The following is a 5,715-nucleotide window of genomic DNA, read 5'->3' as shown; positions in this document are numbered from 1 at the left end:
GATAGTGTTGGTGATTCACCCTTGTCTAGGAATCCTATCCTCATCAATATGTGCTCTAGTCTATCCTCATGGAACAAGATTGAGAAGTTGATTAGAAGGTTTATGTGGTCCTACCAATACAAAGGGAACGCTCATCAAATAAGCTAGGAATATCTAACTATGATGGAGCTAATGGGAGAGTTGGGCTTAAAGCCTTCGCCCACAAAGGTAAGGTACTTAGTATTGGTCTCTTGAAGAGAATGGAGATGTGCCAACCCTGCACTGCATTGTTAAAATTCTCAATTAGTAGCATACCAATCATGGGATCCAAGTGGGTTGGTGATGATTGGCAGGATGTTATCTCTTGTTGACATTTCAAAATTAAAATTATAGCTCAATCCTATGTTGCTCGGGCATTGGTTAAAGTTGGCAGCCTGTGCTAAGAGATGCTACCTGGAGCATGCAATATAATAGGACTTCTGATTCATCCTTGTCCAAGAGCTATTGCTAATCACTTTTAGTTGACAAATCCAAAGTGAAGGCGAGAAGCAACTCTGGAGCTATCATCGAGGGGCATAGATTTAATTGGGCCTTCCCCTATTATACATATGGCAATTTGGACCAAATGGAGGAAGGATTTCCCCATGACCAAAGTCACTTCATGGTGCAAGAGATTGAAATGTTAATTAGGGAAGCTAATGCCATATTTTTAGATGGAGGCTAATGTTTAAAAAGCTTCCCTTCATATCCTATTTAGCCAAGAGACTCCCGATTTCTCGTCTTTGTCCTTTTTGTAAGTGGGTGAAACACTCTTCTAGGATTGCATTCCTTTGGTGCCCCTTCATAGGAAAGTTAGGAAGTGGATCAAAGGAAGCTTCCTTCTTTGCTAATTGGAGCAATGTGGATGAGGCCAAGCGGAGATTACTCAACCTCGTTTCTGCGGCAACTCTTAAGTTTGTGGAATAGAAGGAACCGAGACCTTCCGTTTGACAATCATGGGAGTCCGCTTTATGAATGCATGAAGGTACTTGAAGGGGATATTTTTTTTGTCTATCCTTAGAATTGCCAAGGCAAAGCCTAATATGGTCTTCAAACTTTCCTTCAAATAATTGAATCCACGTTGCGTCCGAGATGCTGTAATAATCATATACATTTTCGATCAATATGAAATCCGCATTTCAAGCTGGGTGGTAGCCTGCAGGTGCAATTCGCCTCTCGGTAGTCATGTAGCTTTCTGTTTTCTTACTGAGCCTGGTCGGTGCAGGTGGAACTTGGAAGCCAGTGAAGGGCAGATGTCAGAAAGCATGAGAAGCTGGACTCGCCTGGTCACGGGTGGCAGAGCCTTTTGGCGGTACGATTAAAGGAGCGACACTGCCAGAGAGAGAGAGAGAGTGTGTGTGTGTCGGTGTGTGTGTGTGATGCAACAGACTGAGAGAGAGAGAGAGAGACGTCCTATCTGAAAGAAAGAGAGAGAGAGAGACGTCTTACCTGAATAATCGTTGCAGCCGTTTTTTATTTTTTTGTGTCTGAGGTTTTCTCACTTTTGATAATTTCCTGTGCTCAGAGTTAAGTGCCCACACACGCGATCCCTCCTTCCCTCTCTCTGATCTCTCTGATCTCTCTCAGAGGCAGGGAGTTCGACCGGACTTAGGACTCTGCTTTAATGATTATTGATCATCGTCCTAGCTCGTCCGCGTCTCCCATATAAATGGAGCCGGTCTCCCTCGACGAGCAGCGTGCAGTTCTACTTGCCATCCGTCCGCCTTCCTCATTCACATATCCTAGTCGCCTTTATAACCTCAGAGCATGGCTGCCAAGAGCCGCCTTCTCTTAGTCGTGGCGGCAGCGCTGCTGCTTGCGCTGGTGATGATGCAAGAAGTCGCCCGGGCTGATCGTGAGCAGGCCGTGACGGAGCCAACTGGCCACGGCGGACCATACAAGGGGCCTAAGGGCCCAGGATACAAGGGACCTAAGGGTCCTGGCCACAAAGGACCTAAAGGCCCAGGTCCTAAGGGTCCTGGCCCGAAGGGGCCTAAAGGGCCGGTTGGCAAAGGCCCTGGACACCCTCCTGGACACCCTCACCCTTGAAAGGTAACTTGCACCTAGCTCTTTGTATATGATTGGCTTTGCATCTTACCTACACTGGAGAATAATTTGGTGATCATGATGACTTAGTGTGGTGAGAAAGGAAGAGGAATCCTTATTAAGGAGGTATTCATGGGATGTTAAAACATTGGAATTGAAGAAATGACAAATCCCTAATTCAATTTAAAGCTAGGATGAAGGGTAGTTCATTACAACATAGTTGCAGGCACGATAAAGGGTAGTCCAACAAAAGATAGTTCAAGCTACGATAAAGGTTGACAATGCTACTAATGTTCATGGCTTGAAGTTTCTTGGCGATTACTAATTTGTATTGTTTTTTTATTTCTCCCCTCTTTCTCATATCAACGCTAATGGTTTCATGTTTCTTAGCAGGCTCCCATCTACTGCTAATCTATGAAATGTTGGAGTGGCGAATTTGAAGAATTTGGTAGCCTAATAATGTAATGGACTTTGATGTACAAATCCATTGCAACTATACTATAGTTCGGCCCCAAAAGCTCTCGCTTTCTCCGCTTCAATACATATGTATCAAATTTTAAGTAAAAAAAGTATATGTTCTGTAGAGATAAATATATTATGGCATAAAGCCTCTCTCTGTATAAACAAACTCTTGTAACTATGTTGGTAGGGTTACAATTGTATTCAATGGTGTCAATAGTCAAAATCTATTTCCTTTTGCAAATCTAAGAAATTTCACTTCTCGTATAACCCACTTATAATTGTGCTCAATATAACAGCACTTTCATTATTTAAATGGCTTGCAAACTACTTTCAAGAAATTGTTGACAAAGTACATCAATACTTTTTTAGCATGTATGTCATCATGCTTTTAGCCCTATTGTACATGGAAATATGAGGCCCAATAAGAGGGGGCGGGGGGGCAAAATATGACTAGAGATTTTTACTCAAGAGCCATCTTGATATGCACACTAAAGAGATCTTATTCTACTCAAATTGATATCCTTGGAATAATTGACAAGGCTAGATGAAAGCATAGTAATGTGAGAAAAAAGGAGACAAATACAAGAATGTTTGTATTATTAGAAATTCAACCAAATTTGGACTACTATAGGAGTAAAAAAGTGATCCAAAATTGTTTTTGAAATGGGAGAAGGAAGAGGAGCACATATGGTGGTGGAGATGGGGTGAAAGAAGTGAAATATGGCCACAATGGAGGTAAAAATGTAACCTATAACAAGGACTAGATAGCCACATAGGGGGAGGGGTATGAGTGTAATGGGCCATAGAAACCCTCCCAAGAATTTTAAAAGGAAATTTTTTATTATTTTAGTTCAAATTTTTTTATTATTCCCCCTCTCTCCTCACCGACAGCAGTTGGGGGAGGGGGAGAGAGAGTGGGAGTGGTGGATGTTGGGGGGAGGCATGCACCCTCCAGGTGGAGGGTGGTCATGCCAGCTATCTCCTCCCCTTTTATAGGGAAGGGGAGGGCTTCGCCCCTCCCCAGGACGGAGGCTATGCCATCTCATGCCAGCTCACCGTCCTGCTGCACAAACCCCCCCTTTGTATAGAATATCCCTGGATGTATAACTGTGCCGTAGCCAGCTGCTCCCGATCAAGTGGAGGCTCCCACCCACCATGTGGTCTCAGCCGCAGTAAGAATATATCATCCTTTTTCTCTCTGTGTCGGGAGGACAACCCTTTCATGCCCACATTTCTACAGCAAGCCTCAATCTCACAGAGGCTGGACTCGGGGACTATCAAGCTCAGGCGCCAACCTGACAAGGCCGCATCAGTTGCCCGAAGCATCCCATCCTTCCTTACCCTCTGATTTACCAACGATCATTCTCCCCCTCTCCTCGCGACAGTGTTGTGGCCCTCCCAAACACGTCACCCCTTGGTCAACTTGCATCGTGGGTCCCTCCCCTGGGCCTCCAAATAAACGACCACCTAGGCCCTCAAAAAAGTTAAACGGCCTCCTTGTTTGGGCCGTGAAGGGAAAAAGGTAGAGGGAGAGGATAAGAAGAGGAGGATTGGGAGAGAGAAGGGAAGGGAGGAGAGAGAGAGAAGGAGAAGGAGAGGATAAGAAGAAGGAGGGAGAGGAAGAAGAGAAAGAAGGTGAGAGAGAGAGAAGAGGAGGAAGAGAGAGGAGGAGGAGGTGAAAAGAAGGAGAAGAAAAACAAGGTGAGAGAGTGAGAGAGAAGAGGAGGAAGAGGATAAAGAGAAGAAGGTGAGAGGAAGGAGTGGAAGACAAAGTGAGAAAAGAAGGAGGAGGTGGAAGAGCAAGGAGGGAGAGGAAGAAGAGAAGGAGAAGGAGTGAAGGAGTAGGGGTGGGAGAAGAAAAACAAGGTGAGAGAGTGAGAGAGAAGAAGGAGGAGAGGGTAAGAGTAGAGGAAGGAAAGGATAAGAGGTAGAAGAAGGAGAGAAGTAGAAGGAGGAAAGAAAAAGAAGAGGAAAGAAGAAGTGGGTAGAGAAGGAGAAGGAGGTAGAAGAGCAAGAAGGAGGAGAGGAGAAGAAGAAGGGAAAGGAGAGAGGAAGAGGAACAAGAAGGAGAGGTAGAGGAACAAGAAAAAGAGATAGAGGAAGAGGAAGAGAGGTGAGAAGTGGTAGAGGAAGGAAAAGAGGAAGGAGCAGATCGAGCCACCCGAACCACTCTCTCGACAGCAAACCCCATTCAGTGGGTTTTTCCCCAACCAAACATATCTACTCGAAACCCGTCAAGGAGGCGAATGCCCAATCTCTGCAAGGCGAATGGCTCCCAAGAAGAAAGTCGTGGGAAGCATAGGCCGCTACTTTTGCTCCTTTTCTTCTTTGATCTTTAGTTCCCTCTTTAGGTCGAGAATTTTATTTTGTTGCGTAGCCATTTGCTTTGTCTTTTCAAGCTAGAAGGATGCTACCACTTCCCTTTATGTCTCTAACTCAGCCACCGCGATCCTCCTTTCCTCCCTTGCTCTTTCTAACTGCAAGAGCAATTCATCAACGTATTCGTCACGATTTGCGTGTGGCATCATAGTGGTGGGGATTGGGGTGGTCAAGGCTTCCATTTTTTGGCATTTTGGCTCTTGCCTAGTTTCGGCATCTGTAGTTGGCCTTTTGTGCCCGGTGGCTATTGCCTCCCCGCTCCTTCCTTGTGCTAGTTCCTTATTGATAAAGTATTGCATCCACACCAAAAAACTGTTCATGTTGGTGCTGGTTGGGATGCTTGGAGTGGCAATGGTGGCTTCGCTGGCTGGTACCAAGGGGGCTGGAATGGGATGGATGGGGGCCTTACCCTTGCCCTTGATGACCATGGATGGCATGGCTTTAGGCACTTGTGCGCTTGAGCCGGGTCTATCTTCCGTAGGCAGACTTCAAGTCCTTAGGCCATCGAGTCGGCTTTATTGTTCTATGGACCGGCGAATTGCTTCGGCCATGTCTTTCTCCTCATGTCTTCTCAACTCTGCCTCCTCTTCCATAACTCTTCTTTCTCTATCTTCTTCTATTTTCATTGCTTCCTCGGCCAACCTTTTAGCTTCTTCCTTCTCCTTCTTTTTCCACTCCGTCGCCTCTCTCAGGGATTCCTTTTTTACTCTTTCCAGATCTTCTTCTTCCTTTTTCTTGCCCGCCTTCTGTTTCTTCTTCTGAGTTGCCTTCCCAGTGAACTCCCTTGTTTTTCTTCGTCCAGATTGAGCC

General features: G+C 45.5%; 1 long non-coding RNA gene across 2 annotated transcripts; it reads left to right on the top strand.

The window, feature by feature from the left end:
* The first annotated feature begins 988 nt into the window (after positions 1 to 988).
* Positions 989 to 2,767, top strand: LOC148024984 (uncharacterized). Of its 2 annotated transcripts, XR_015693379.1 has the most exons (4): positions 989 to 1,003; positions 1,244 to 1,330; positions 1,544 to 2,070; positions 2,458 to 2,767. It is a non-coding gene; the product is annotated as an uncharacterized LOC148024984 (long non-coding RNA). The 2 variants fall into 2 exon arrangements; XR_015693378.1 differs by lacking the exons at positions 989 to 1,003; positions 1,244 to 1,330 and having other exon boundaries at positions 1,338 to 2,070.
* The last annotated feature ends 2,948 nt before the right edge of the window (positions 2,768 to 5,715 follow it).

The sequence above is a fragment of the Lygodium microphyllum genome, chromosome 15 (assembly GCF_053477565.2).
Source record: "Lygodium microphyllum isolate KBCC chromosome 15, Lygodium_microphyllum_v1.1.10, whole genome shotgun sequence".
In the NCBI taxonomy this organism is placed as follows: Eukaryota; Viridiplantae; Streptophyta; class Polypodiopsida; order Schizaeales; family Lygodiaceae; genus Lygodium; species Lygodium microphyllum.
The sequence above is the reverse complement of the archived record's forward strand: the minus strand, read 5'-3'. Positions and strand labels throughout refer to the sequence as shown.